General features: G+C 40.7%; 1 protein-coding gene across 1 annotated transcript in view; it reads left to right on the top strand.

Moving 5' to 3' along the window:
- pex7 (peroxisomal biogenesis factor 7) overlaps positions 1 to 15,865 on the top strand; it is a 74,002-nt gene that overhangs the window by 24,230 nt on the left and 33,907 nt on the right. The window lies entirely within an intron of this gene.

Raw genomic sequence — 15,865 nt, 5'->3', positions numbered from 1 at the left:
CAGCCACTGGATTTTAGTAAAAGGTGCATGGCTTTCAGCACATGTAGCCATATGTTACAGTTTCCAAAGAAAACTTTTGTGAAAATCTAGTTTCCAGAATACTTTGAGATTAACAGTGATAAATATACTATTAGAGTTCCAGTCCTCTGACCAGTTGATTATATCACGTTGAGTTATCGTGATAAAGATGATGAGTTCATGTATCTGAAAGAGAAATAGAGGGAAAAGTTTAAACTATGAAACAATGGAAAGAGTAACAAATTTCACCCTGCAGACTGGATTCATTTCAGGGCCTTTATTTATAGCCATGACAAGGAATTAGCTAATCTCTGACTGCTGTTCCCTTGAATTTATGGCACTGCACTATCATTTGATATTTAGGCTGGGAAGACTAAAGCCAGGCAACAGGAGGGTTCTTTGGAAATGCTGCTTTCCCTGGGCTAGAGTGTAGATGTATTCTGAAAATACGCATTGACCGAAAATGTTTTTTTTTAAAATTGAAGCATTAAAGCAGAGGTATATTAAAGTAAGTTGATGGAAATAGATGTAAAATTGATCGGGTCATTTTAATAATGGGTATTGGATTCAATCAGAGCTTCACTTTTAGTTGTAAAGGTTTGCAAAGGAGTCAGAAACGTGATGAGAGTGTTAGTCTGAAAAGAAGCTAAAATACAACACCTGCCAAAATGATGACATAGAACCTAACAGTACAGCTCTGAAATAGTTTCCTCTATCTATAATGTCTGTGCGAACAATGTTTCTAGTTCCATCTGCCTATACATGTTCACCTTCATCAAATACCCCACAGTTCATGTGATTGTCTAAATGCCTCTTAAACATCATTATATTTGCTTCCTCCATTTTCCTGGAAGCACAATCCAGGCATCTAAACACTGTGTGTAAAAGAAAATGCTTGTAAATCTCCCTTAACTTTTCTCAGGCACCCTAAATTTATTCCCTCTAATCTTTGACATCTCCACTCACCACAGAGGGTTATGGGCTGTGTAGGAGGGAGTAGGATTATATAGGTTAGCACAATATCACTGTGCTGTATTATTCTATCTTCTATTAGAAGACTGACTGTTTACCCTATCTATGCCTCATAGCATTTTGTATTCTAGCTGTATGCTGTATTGTAACAATTTCAACTGTTCTGTAATGTTTTTGATGACCAGAGAAACAAGTCTTTGATTATGTGAGGACTATCCTGGGTGCAGGATTCATTCCTTTCCATAGATGATGTCTGACCTGCTGAGTTCCTCCAGTATTTTGTATTTGTTCCTTTGGATTTCTAGCATCTACAGAATCTCTCGTGTTTATTATGTAAGAAGAAGGCTTTTGGCCCAACATGTTCATGAGGGTAAAGGAAAAATCTATTTACATTAATTTTCCTTTCCCATTCTCACTCCTTTGCCCTCATCGTAGAATCATTATCACAAACCATGAGTCAATATCACAAAACAGTGCCTTCAGCCCATCAAATCCATGCCAACCATCAAGCACCCATTGTACTAATCCTGCAAAATCATATTTTATTCTGCCACATTACCATCAATTCCACCAGTTTCTATCACTTGCCTACACACTGAGCAATTTACATTGGCCAATTAACCTACCAACTTGGACGTCTTCGGTAATTAAGAGTGAACTAGAGCACTCAAAGGAAACCCATGCAATCACAAAAGGAGAATGTCCACACAGACATTGCTGGGGATCTTGGGCCGTAAAAGTTAAAAGTGTTCAACTTGTAGGTGCAATTTGTGCCAGCTCAAGTGGTGATCCATGTCCTTTTTAATGTGCGAGGCTTTTGACTGATACCACCCTTTCTGGCAGTGACCAGCATCATCCTACACAAATAGAAGCTTTTGATGATAAAATAGCTTGAAAGGAAACAACATCATAGTGGGCTTGTATGGAGCATAAACATAATTTCATATGATTAGACATACTAGCCTGTTTCCGAGTTGTAAATTCTTTGCAATTCAATGTTTAAATGGAGGGTTAATTTTTTTGGGGGGGTTCTTTTACTACTGATTGTTGCAGTGGTTCTCCCTCTAGCCCACTGTTTCCCAACCTGGGGTCCACGGACCCCTTGGTTAACGGTAAGGGTCCAAGGCATAATAAAAAGGTTGGGAACTCCTGCTCCAGCCTGTCTCTACTTATAGTCTGAAGCAAAGGTGGTGAAACATTTTTAAATCCTACTATCAGGTGGGCTGTGAAGGGAAAATGTAGAAATGAGATGATGAGGTGGAGAAAGGAAGAACATGCTGATACCTCACAGTAACAGATGGTTATGGCTTTGCTGTTAGTGGATGTCTTGGGTATGTTGCTTACAACCAAAAATTGCTCAACAGGGATTTGCCTGATGTTGAAAGCTCTGATTATTTAGCCCTAACCAGATGGAATCTGTTGATGACACTAGCTTGGTCCCAGATGAATAGGAAGTATTATATCCCAGAGAATATATGATCTGTATCTGCACATATCACTGATGCTTTTTATATTCTATTAAATTGTATATTTTAGAGCAATAAACATAAAGATTTTTTAAAAACTCAGTCTTTATATGTACTGTTGATCCAGAATTATGATTTATTTGTTATCTTCCCACAAATGAACAACCTATTTCATTGGCAAACATGCTAATGCCATGAATCAGTGGGAGGAATGAGTGCAAATCTATCTCATTCTGCTCAGTGGTACACCAGGAACATTCAGCATCAGAGTGTTTTACACTGATTTATCCTGCTCTTCCAAATGGAAGACTTCATATTGCAACTTTCAAACACAATGCACATTACATGTGTGACTGAATAAGTGTTAGTATTATGAATACATTCTGCAGTTAGTAATTTACTGGAACATTTAAATTGAAATGGTATGATTAAAGCCACATTGGCAGAAACAAGTTCTCAAACGGAACCCAGTCTGCATCTTCCCTTTGTTTTTGGATGCAAAGCCAGGACATTGGAGAGAAGGACCTGAATCACTAGGATTTTCTTTTTATCACTGAATATCTTGTGGTCAAGAGTTGAGACTTCCAAGTACAGTGCATCAAAGTTACATAACCAGCAATGGTGGGATGGCATTGTGCATGGAGCAAGATGTTACACTTGCTCCTGTTTCAATCACTGATTCATTTGACTATTAGAACATAGAACTTTACAGCACATTACAGACCCTTCAGCCCACAATGTTGTGCCAACTATTTCTCCACTGCAAGGCCCTCTATTTTTCTAAGCTCCATGTACCTATATAAGGGTCTCTTAAAAGATCCTTTTTTAATCCACCTCTGCCACTGTCACTGGCAGTGCATTCCACGCACCCACCACTCTGACATCCCCCCGTACCTACTTTCAAGCGCCTCGTGTTAGCCATTTTAGCCCTGGGAAAAAGCCTCTGGCTGGTCGCACGATCAATGACTCTCATCATCTTATACACCACTATCAGATCACCTCTCATCCTCGGTCACTCCAAGGAGAAAAGGCCAAGTTCATACAACCTATTCTCATAAGGCACTCTATAGAATCCACATCCCTATAGATCTTATACCTCATTACTTTCTGAATGAGCCTTGCATAGGGAACCTTATCAAATGCCTTCCTGAAATCCATATGCACTACATCCATTGCTCTACCTTCTTCAATGTGTTTTGTTATATCCTAAAAGAATTCACATCCTTCCTGTAGTGAGGTGACCAGAACTGAACACAGTACTCTAAGTGAGGTCTTATATAACTGTAACATTACCTCACGGTTCTTGAATTTAGTCCCACGGATGCCAAGATCTCGCTGATCTCCACACTTCCAAGAGTCTTACCATTAATATTATATTCTGTCTTTAAATTTGACCTACCAAAATGAGCCACTTCACATTTATCTGGGTTGAACTCCATCTGCCACATCTCAGCCCAGTTCTGCATCCTGTCGATGTCCCACTGTAACCTCTGACAACCTTCCAGACTATCCACAACATCCCAACTTTTGTGTCATCAACAAACTTGCTAAGCCAGTCTTCTACTTCCTCATCCAAGTCATTTATAAAAATCACAAAGAGGACTGGTCCCAACACAGGTCACTGCGGAACACCACTGACCTCCATACAGAATCCAAACCATCTACCCTTTACTTTCTGTAGGCAAGCCACTTCTGGATCCATAAAGCAAGGTCTCCTTAGATCCCATGCCTCATTACTTTCTGAATGAGCCTTGCATAAGGAACCTTATCAAATGTCTTATTGAAATCCATATACACTATATCCACTGCTCTACCTTCATCAATGTGTTTTACATCCTCAAAGAATTCAATCAGGCTGGTAAGGCACTACCCCTGCCCTTGACAAAGCCATGCTGACTATCCCTAATCAGATTCTGTCTCTCCAAATGCTCATAAAACCTGCCTCTCAGGGACTTCTCCAACAACTTGCCTACTACTGAAGTAAGACACACTTGTCTATAATTTTCTGGGTTATCTCTACTTTTTTTGAACAAGGGAAAAACATTTGCAACCCTCTAATCCTCTGGTACTTCTTCCATCCCTATTGACGATGCAAAGATCATTGCCAGAGGCTCAGCAATCTCCTCCCTTGCTTTCCACAGTAGCCTGGGGTATATCTCAGCCAGTCCTGGTAACTTATCTAACTTAATGCTTTTAAAAGCTCCAGCACATCTTCTTTCTTACATACTCAAGTCCGGTGTAAGTCATCCCCACAATTGCCGAGGTCCTTTTCCCTGGTGAATACTGAAGTGAAGTATTCTGCTACCTCCTCTGGCTCCATGCACACATTTCAACTATTGCACTTGATTGGCCCCATTCTCACAGGGCTCATCCTCTTGCTCTTCACATACTTTTCGAATGCCTTGGGGTTTTCCTTAATCCTGCTTGCCCAGGCCTTCTCATGGCCCCTTTTAATTTCATTCTTGAGCTCCTTCCTGGCAACCTTGTAATTTTCTAGAGCTCTAACAGTACCTAGTTTCTTGAACCAGATTTTCTACATTCTTTGTACACCATGGTTCTTTTACCCTACCATCCTTTCCTTGCTTCAATGGAACGTACCTATGCAGAACACCACGCAAATGTTCCCTGCCATGCATTTCCCTGAGAACATCTGCTCCCAATTTATGTTCCCAAGTTCCTGCATAATAGCACCATATTTCCCCCTACCCCAGTTAAATGTTTTCCCAAGTTGTCTGCTCCTATGCCTCTCCAGCTCTATGGTAAATGAGATAGAGTTGTGATCACTACCTCCAAAATTCTCTCCCACTGAGAGAGATCTGACACATGACCAGGCTGATTTCCCAATAACAGATCAAGTACAGCCTCTCCTCTAGTTGGCTTATTTACATACTGCATCAAGAAACCTTCCTGAACACACCTAACAAATTCCACCCCATCTAAACTCCTTGCTCTAAGGAGATGCCAGTCAATATTAGGAAAGTTAAAATCACCCATGACAACAACCTTATTATTATACCATTCCAGAATCTGCCTCCCTACCTGCTCCTTGATGTCTCTGTTACTATTGTGGGGGGGGGGGGGGGTTCTATTAAAAAAACACCCAGTAATTACCCCCTTCCTGTTTTTGACTTCCAGCCACACTGACTCTGTAGACAATCCCTCCTTGACTTCCTTTTCTGCAGCCATGATACCTTCCCTGATTTTCAATGCCACACTCCCCACCTCTTTTGCCTCCCTCCCTGTTCTTTTTGAAACATCTAAAGCCTGGAAGACTCAGCAGCCAATTCTGCCCTGAGACATCCAAGTCTCTGTAATGGTCACAACATCATAGTTCCACATTATTGGTCAACGCTCTGAAGTTCACCCACCTTGTTTATGATACTCCTTGTATTAAAATAGACACATCTCAAATCTTCTGGCTGAGTGCATCTTTGGTCTATCCTCTGTGTATCCTTCCTCATAAACTCCCTACAAGCTGTCCCTACTTACTGTACATTCTAGTGTATAAGACGACCTCCCATTTTCAAGGTTAAAAAAGTGACTTTTTCATGTTACAGGTTTCCCTGCTATTCGAAGGTAGAGCATTTCTATGAAATGGTTTGTAAGGCGGAATGTCGTAAAGTGAAGAAGCAATTACCACTTATTTATATGGGAAAAATTTGTGAGCGTTCCCAGTCCCAAAAAATAACCTATCAAATTATGCCAAGTAACACATAAAACCTAAAATAACAGTAACATATAGTAAAAGTAGGAATGATCTGATAAATACACAGCCTATAAAGTAGGAATACTTTTCTGCAATCATTGCAGCATTGTCAATCACAGCAAAAATCTCATGCAGTTGCTTCACGTTCAGTTCTTGGTCGACTTCACTTTCGGACCGTTCGCTACTGCGTTCGGCTTCAACTATCCTTTCCTCTTCATCAGTTCTTCATCTGTCATTTCTTGGTCATGGGATGCCAAAACCTCTTCAACATCATCTTCATCAACTTCCACAAACCCTTAGCCAAACTCACTATATCCTTACTTCATTCACCACAATTGAAACACTTTATTATATCTAGTTTTACGCTAAGTGTAACACCCTTACGCACTCTTTTAGGCTTTTCCGATACCTTAGAACTCATCACTAATGATCATTAATGCTCTCAGGCACGTGTTTAAGCAATGCCAGCTAGAATGCAGTTCTGGGGGAGGTGCTCAGGGCGCGTGCTGCCTTTTTCCTTAACAGTGAAAACAGGTAACTAATGTAGGTCTTTCGTAACAGTGAAGTGTCGTAAAGCGAACGTTCGAAAAACAGGGGACACCTGTACCTTTGTATAAGCCGACCCCTTTTGTAGATGTTTTTGATTTAATCAGAAAAGATCACAAGATCTCACATGCCGGTACTTAGCTTTGCTGGATCCGGAACCTGGAAATTTTGTGTACCAGTACCTGCTAAGAAAACAGGCCTACACTTTGTAGAGCATGAAAGGCGAATTCTTAATAAATAAATCAGGGAGGGAAGTTTTGGATTAGGTTCCCAATGGTAAAGAATCCTCTGAAATGTAACCCCCATGAAACTATTTAGCGCCCTTTGTAATCTCATTAAAACATAACACGGGGTGGCGGGATCAGTACGTGTACTCAGTATTAAGTTTGCAACCACCATGTACAAAAGATTAAAACGAATGCGATGATGCTGGCTTCAAGCTGAAGGTTGTTGATTTTGCTAAAGGAACAAATAATTCTGCAGCTGCTAAGTTTAGTGTAAACGAGAAACAAGTGAGAGAATGGGGAAAAGCAAAGGACATGCTGAGGGAAATGTCAAAGACGAAATGTGCAAATGGTGGGAAAACATGCCAGTGGCCAGAACTAGAAGAAAAAGTTTTAGAGTGGGTGAATCACCAGCGATTGTCTAGATACGTTGGTACCAGAGAAATGATTTGAGTTCAAGCGTTGAAATGGGGTGAAAAACACCGTGAGGTCAGCGAAAATTTCAAAGCTACACTAAGTTGGTGCACCAGATTTATGAATAGACGTGATTTTGTGTTTAGACAAAAAACAAATATTGCTCAGAAGTTGCTGAGCGACCTTGAGAATAAGATTACGGCCTTCCAATCGTTTGTAATCAAGCATTGAAAGGCACATTCTTACCCACTCTCACTGATTGGTAACATGGACGAGACACCAATGTTCTTTGATTTTGCTGGCAAACGCACTGTCAATCAGAAGGTGGAGAACACAGTCCTTGTCAAAACAACTGGACACGAGAAGCAACATATTTCTGTCGTGTTAACGTGTATGGCTGATGGGACCAAATTACCACCGATGGTGATTTTTAAGAGGAAAACAATCCCAAAGAAAGAAAAATTCCCGTGGGGTGTCATTTACTTTTAAGAACGCGGCTGGATGGATGAAGCGGGTTGCTTGAAGTGGGTTAAAGAGGTGTGGCGTCAACATCCCGAAGGTTTCAGGAAGGAAAAGTGGCTACTTGTCTGGGACTTGTTCAAAGCGCACTTGTCAGGTGAGACAAAAGCAGCATTGCAAGCTGAAAATACGGACATTGCAGTCATTCCCGGTGGTTTGACGTCCATGCACCAGCCACTAGATGTGAGTTTAAACAAACCATTCAAAGAATTCATGTGTCGACAGTGGAACGAATGGATGATGTCTGGAAATCAGTCATTCTCTCCAGTGGGAAATATGAGGGCGGCATCTCTAGCAACGGTTTGCAAGTGGGTAGTGCAATTGTGGGAGGAAATGAAGGCCGAGTGCATTGTGAAGGCATTCAAGAAGTGCAGCATCAGCAATGCTTTGGATGGCATTGAAGATCATTTGCTTTGGGAAGAAGACGATGGAGATTTGGCAGCCAGTAAAGCTGCAAATGACGATGTCGAAGCAGAAATTGACAGTCCTTATGATGATATGGTGACTGCTGAAGAATGGGATGCGATTTTCGGAGAGTCAGATAATGAAGAGTGTGAAAGTTCCAAGCTCTGAACATTTGACGACAACAGTGTGTACAAGTAAAGTGAGAAACAATGTGTTTTGTAGATCTTTTGTGTAGATTTCATATTTTCTTTTGTATTTGACTCAAAAACAGTCAATAAATACAACCTGTCTTCTGTGTATCCATTTTTTCAAAGTTGGCACTCTCTGTATAAGCCGACCCCCTAATTTTAGTACCAAAATTTAGGGCCAAATTCTCGGTTTATACACTGGAATTTACGATATGCGCCAACTGCCCCATCCTCTGCCTCTTCCTTCCCTCCCCCTTGTAAATCTAATTTAAACCTTCTCCAATTGCATTAGCAAACCTGCCTCCTAGGATATTGGTTCCCCTCCAGTTCAGGTGCAACCCATCCCACTTGTACAGGTCACCCCTTCACCAGAAAAGGTTCCAATGATCCAAGAACTTGAAACCCTGTCCCCTGCCCCATCTTCTCAGCCACTCATTTGTCTGCACTATCTTCCTGACCTATCCTGCCTCGTTACATCGGAAGTAATCCAGAACTTGTCACCTTGGAGGTCCTGCTCTGCAGCCTCCTTCCTAACTTCCTAAACTTACTGCGCAGGACCTCTATTAATTGGCTGTGATGAGACACATCATAAAACCTGACACAAAGTTTCCTCTCACTTTTTTAAGCTCCACCAAAAACAAGCCTAGCCTTTCCATTCTTTCTTTAGAAGACGAATTGCCCATTTCAGGTAACAATCTAATTCTTCTCTGAACTCCTTCCAATGCATTTATATCCCAAAACAAGTAATTCAATACTATACACGGTATTCCAGATGTAGTCACATAAAGAATTTCTGTACTCTTATATTCCATTCCCCTAGTAATGATAGCTTTCCTAATTACTTGCTGGATCCATATACTGTCCATTTTGCCAATTATGGACTGGGTCCCTCTGAATCTCAGAGTTCTACATTATCTTGCAGTTATTCTTGCTGGAATGGGCAACTTCATATTTTTCTATATTATTCTCCTGTTTCCAGCTGGTTGCTCACTCATTTAACAACTTGTATCTTACTACAGCCTCCTAAAGTCCTATTCACAAATTGCTTTCCTATTTTTGGTGTAGCAGCAAATTTATCTTTGGAGCTTTCATATGAATTGGGGGAAGAAAAAAGAATAATCTTTACTTGGAGTGCCTAACTTGGAATTATTAAGCTGGAACATGGAAATTAAATTTAAATGAACTGTAGGAAGCAAAATAATTATTGGAAAATAAAGATATAATTAATGAGAAGAGAAAAGAATCAGAAAAATCTCTTCTGATTTTTTATTATTGTCTCCAATACTCTTATACAGTACTGTGCGAAAAAACTTGGTTGCATATATATAGCTAGGGTGCCTCAGACTTTTGCACAGTACTGTATATTGGTTAAAATAGGAAGGTGGTTGGGAAACAGAAATAAGAGTACTTAGCTTTGTACTAACTCATAGAATTAAATGTTATTTGGTAATTGAAAAGACACAATATACAGCACTGTGCGAAAGTCTTAGACACCCTAGCTCTTTCTATATACATAAGTACTTCTGCACCTTGGTAGAATGCTCGCAACAATAAAGCACCAGCCCCCAACTTTCTGGGCATTTTTAATAAGCAAATAGACCAAGATCATACCACTGCAGACATTTCAGTGTTGGTCCTTCAGGAAGCACTTCAATATCCTACCCTATGGTGCAGCATAACGTTCCAGATTCATTGTAAGGATTGCTAATGAATTGCTATCTGGATGTCTCCATGCACTTAGACTGATTTATTGGTTTAAATAAAGGAAAACAAGATGAGGAATTATTGATGAGAAAATGTAACTCAACCCCTTATTGAAACAAGGTATATTGATAAAATAAATTTAACTTAGTAACTAATAGTAGAAAGGAAATGCTGTATTGACACCCTGAAAACTTCACTAAAAGCCTTTGGCATCAACCCAGACACGTGGGAACATATCGCCAAGGATCAGGTTGAGTGGTACTCCTCCCTGCTTAAGGATGCAGTGACCCATGAGGCAGAAAGGACAATGGCAGCAGAAAGACGTAGGCTGGCCAGGAAAGGCCAAGCCGCTGACCCCCAGCCCAATGTGACTGCCATCTTTTGTCCACACTGCCAAAGAACTTTGAGCATGGATTGGCCTCTCTGGTCATCTGCATCCCAACAAACTAGTCCAGCACTACAAATCACAGATCACAAGAATGGTTCTCATCGTTGCATGATGGACGAATGAACAAGTAGAATGGATCATTTGGAACTTTTATCTGTTCTACTGAAGTTGATTGAAGAGAAATGTTATGATCCAGCAACAATGAATATAGAGACAGGTTTTTTTTATAACAAATAGAACATTTATTAAACACTGCTAAAAAAATCCCAAAAGTAAACAAACGACTAACTTAACCAGAAGTAGGCTGCTATGCGGCAGCCTGAACAGTTCTTAAAGCGATAATGCAATAACAGTTCTTAGAAGTGGTACTGCGAAGGGTCATGGCCCGAAACGTTGGCTACTCTTTTCTCACAGATGCTGCCTGACCTGCTGAGTTCTACCAGCGTTGTGTACGTATTCTTCGACCCACAGCATCTGCAGTTGTATTTTTGTGTTTTGACTGTGAAAGTCCAAATGTTTTACACAGTCGCTTAGGAGAGACTTTCCTTGAGGTAATAAATTCTCTTTCCTGGTGTTACTGCTGATCCCAGCCGAAGTATGCCTTGCTCAAAGGATTTATGATGAAGGAAATAAAACGGCTTAAAGGCACTGACCTGTCCTTGGCAAAACTCACTGCCCCAGTCCTTTCTGCTCTTACAGCAGGGACTAACGTGGGTACAGATGACTAATTCCTTCTGAATGAGGATCAAACAAGGTCGAACCTGTTTCACTGTCGACATCAACTTTCCTCAATCCTTCAGCTTCCCGAACTTCAATGAATCTTCACTCTCCACTGGACTGAACTGAACTGGCAGTATTGTAGCAAAACTGCCGGCAATAACCTTTGAGACTTAAGGCAGAAAGTAAAACTCCACTTTAAAACAAACTGCGTCATAACATCGAATACGCAGCAGAACGGAGTCACTGGCGAATTCAACCACAAACTGCCCCGCGTCACAGGGAGGGGTTCTCCTTTTATACCCTGTTAGAAAAAAACTATCACATGACCTCTCACTGACGGGAAAATGACATCACTCCACCATCACAAGACCATTACCTCATGCCCAGCATAGCCTCAATTACATCATGGTCATGTGACAGGCACAAGATACCCAGGGGTACGTAACAGAAACTTACAGTGAAATCTCTTTACGTTAAATCCTGGATGCAGTTTATTAGAAGTAATTGCTAGATATAACATCTTATACAAGTTATAGATAAAACAATGGTTTTGAAGTGTAATTTGTTAGGTTTTGTAATTAGTTGAATTGAGCTGGTAAATGCCGCTTTGACCTATGATGACCTACTTCATATTAAGGTAGAAGGTAAGTGTCCAACAAGTTGCTTGATGCAGTTGTTATGATTTTCACATAACTAGCATATTGTGTATAGTGTTACATGTACAAGCATTAGGTTACAGAATTTCCTCAGGCACTGACTGGAGGTTACATGTGAAAATATTTACCCTCTGTGTATACTGTTACTATAGCTGAACTATTAGAGGTGGGGTGTAAAGGTTTTGCTGGCTGTCTGCTGTGCAAAACCTATTCTTTCCTTGGCATGACAGGATGCAAAGCAAAGAGCTATCAGGACTGCCACAGAGGCTGCTGAGCAAGCCTCCAGATGGCTATGGATCAAGAGCTGAGACCTGTGGACCAGTGCTGCTGGGACTCAAGTCAGGGCCTGATCAACCCTGGCTGGGTCACTTGGGCAAGAGTGTCTGATGTTGAAAGACCCAAAACACTCGGTGACCCTGGGTTACATCACTGATGATGTGTCCCGGCAGATCTTAGAATGTATCTCAGCATTACATCTGTGAGCTTAAACCAGAACAAATAATTGAGCCAAGGAGAGTGCTAAGCATTTCCTATTTTCCCTCATTAAGAAAGAATTCAGTATAGTTTTGGCACAATTGACTAAGCTTTACAGTTTTTAATGTTGAGTCATGTATATAGTATAATATTCTTCAATACCTTTTAAAAGTGGTTGAAATGATGAGAGGCATAGATAAGGTGGTTGGTAAAGAGTTTTCTCCCCAGGCTCGGGGAGTCGAAAGCAAGTGGCACCATTTTAGGGTGAGAGGGGAAAGAGTTAAAATAACCTGAGGGGTAACATTGTTGAAATAAAATCAAAATATTTTGCTGTTGTATGGTATTCACTGTGTGTTGCAGAGATATCATGCTTGGATTCTCCAGTTTAACTTTTAACAGTTTAACACATTTACATCTCCCATCTTCAATTGAAAAGGGTCGTTCAGTAGCATCATTCTTGGGCAGTATAATCTCATTATGATTAAAAGTCAGTAAACTACAGCAATTACCATTCAGATGGCAACTGCCATAATAAAATTCTGCTGCATATGTATTATCTAGCCAAGCAAAGTCATCTAAATTTGAGATGAAATGTATGATAGGTTATCTGCACAGTGTGCTTTTATAATTGATTATAAGGCTGAATTACTGATTTTGGGTAGGGTTAGTTTCATCTCTACATTCTTTAATGTAAATCATAACAATTGAATAAAGAATATTGGATAACGTAGAACAGTACAGCACAGGAACAAGCCCTTTGTCCCACAAAGTTGTGCCGAACTATTTAAATTATTAATCAAATGGCTAACTAAATTAGTTTCTTCTGCCTACACAATGTCCATATCCTTCCATTTTCCTCACATTCATGGGCCTATCTAAACATTTCATAAAAATCTCTAATATTTCTGTCTCTACCACCACCCCAGGCAGCACATTCCAATTATGCCCCACTGTGCGTATAAAAAAAACTTGCCCTCACATCACCTTTGAAATGATCCGTCTCACCTTAAATGCATGTCCTCTAGAATTAGATATCTCAACCCTTGACTATTTACTCTGTGCCTCTCATAACCTTATAAACCTCTGTCAGATCTCTCCTCCGCCATTCCAGAGAAAGTGACCTAAGTTTGTTCAACTTCTCGTTATAGCACATGTACTCTAATCCAGGCAATGTCCTGGTAATCCTCTCCTGCACCCTCTGCAAAGCCTCAACATCCTTCCAATAATGGGGTGACCAGAACTGTATATAATACTCCAGATGCAGCCTAACTGGAGAATTATAAACCTGCAACATTACTTCCTGACTTTTGAACTCAATGCTTTGACTAATAAAGGCAAGCATGCCATATGCATTTTAACCACCCTATCAACCTGTGTAGCCACTTTCAGGAAGCTATGAACTTGGACCCAAAAATTTCTATGCTCATCAATAGTTAAGGATCTTGCCCTTAAGTGTATTGTCTCTTTGCATTTGACCTACCAAGGTGCAACACTTTACTTTTGGCTGGGTTAAACTCCATCTGCCATTTCTTTCCCCCAAGTCTGTAACTCATCTATATCCCATTGTATTCTTTGCCAGTTATATACGCTATCCACAAAACCAGCAATCTTCATATCATCTGCAAACTCAGGAACTCGCCCAACTACATTTTCATCCATGTCATTTATGTCCATTACAAACAGCAGGGGTCCCAGTATAGATCCCTGTGGAACACCATGAATCACAGACCTCCAGCTGGAATACATCCCTTTGACCACTAGCCTCTGTTTTCTTTGGGCAAGCCAGTTCTGAATACAAATGGCCAACTCACCATGGGTCCTATGCATCTTAATCTTCTGGATGAGCCTCCCATGAGAGACCTTATAAAACGCCTTACTAAAATTCATGTAGAGCATATCCACAGCTCTACCTTCATCAATCACCCTCATCAAAAGTCTCAATCAAGTTAGTAAGGCACAACTTGCCCCACATAAAGTCTTGCTGGCTGTCCCTAATTAGGCCATAGTTTTCCAAATGCGCATAAATCCTATCCCTAAGAATTCTGTCTACTAAATTCCCTACCCCTGACTTGAAACTCACCCGTCTATAATTTCCAGGATTATGCCTGGTTCCCTTCTTGAACAATGGATCAACATTTGCTACTTGCCAGTCCTCTGGGACTTCACCTGGGGTTAGAGAGGACATGAAGATATTGAGTAAGAGCCCAGCAATCTCTTCTGTTGCCTCTCTCAATAACCCGGAGCTTATCCAATCAGGCCCTGAGGACTTATTCACCTTCATGCTCCTTAAGCGACCCAACACTTCCTCCACCTAAACCTTGAAATGCCTTAGCGCGTGAATATGCTCAGCACTGTTCTCCCTATCCTGAATGTCCTCCCCTTGGTAAATACTGATGTAAAGTATTCATTAAGGAACTCACCAAATCATCTGCATCCAATTAAACGGTTTCCCCTTTATCCTTGAGTGGTCCTACCCTCTCCCTAGTTATCCTCTTGTTCTTGATGTACTTGTATATAGAATGCCTTTGGATTCTCATTACTCCTACTTTCCAAGGACCTTTTAAGGCCCCTCCTGGCTTTCCTACTTCCCTTCTTGAATCCTTTTCTGGCTTTGTTATAATCCTCAAGTGCTCTGCTTGATTCTAGCTTTGTATACATTTCCTTTTTCTTCTTCACTAAATTGATCACTTCTTTCAACATCCAACATTCTCGTACCTTGCCATCCTCACCTTCCTTCTTACTGGAACATACATGCCCTCCACTCTGTGCAGTTGGTATTTAAACACCCTTCACACATCAGATGTGGACTTGCCAATAAACAGCTGTTCCCAATTAACTCTCCCTAATTCCTGCCTAATGTGCTTATAATTTGCCCTGCTCCAGTTTAGTACTCTCCCACTAGATCCATATATATCCTTATCTATATTCATCTTAAAACTTGGGGAGTTGTGGTAACTGTTCCCTAACTTCTCGCCCACTGAAATGTCAGTAACCTGGTCAGGCTCATTCCCTGGCCCAATACAACTCCTCCTCTTGTTGGACTATCTACATATACATTTAAGACATCTCCTGAAGGCCCCTAACAAATTCTGCCCCATCTAAACTCTTTGCATTTAGAAGGGCGGCATGGTAGAATACTCGTTAGCCCAACACTTTATAGTATTAGTGACTCAGGTTCAATTCCCACTGCTGTTTGTAACTTCTGCCCGTGACTGCATTGGTATCCTCCAGGTGCTCCAGTTGGTAGATTAATTGGTCATTGTAAATTGTCCCTTGATTAGCCTCGGCTTAAATTGGGGGATTGCTGTGCAGTGTGGATTGAAGGACTGGAAGGGCCAATTCTGCACTGTATCTTAATAAATAAGTAAGTAAATAAATAAATAAATAAATAAAAATTGAACTTCTCCATGACAACAGACATATTGTTTTCACACCTTTCTTTAAACTGTCTGCAAATCTGACAGG

The sequence above is a fragment of the Hemitrygon akajei genome, chromosome 9 (genome assembly GCF_048418815.1).
Source record: "Hemitrygon akajei chromosome 9, sHemAka1.3, whole genome shotgun sequence".
Taxonomy (NCBI): Eukaryota; Metazoa; Chordata; class Chondrichthyes; order Myliobatiformes; family Dasyatidae; genus Hemitrygon; species Hemitrygon akajei.
This window is presented reverse-complemented; position numbering and strand designations above follow the sequence as displayed.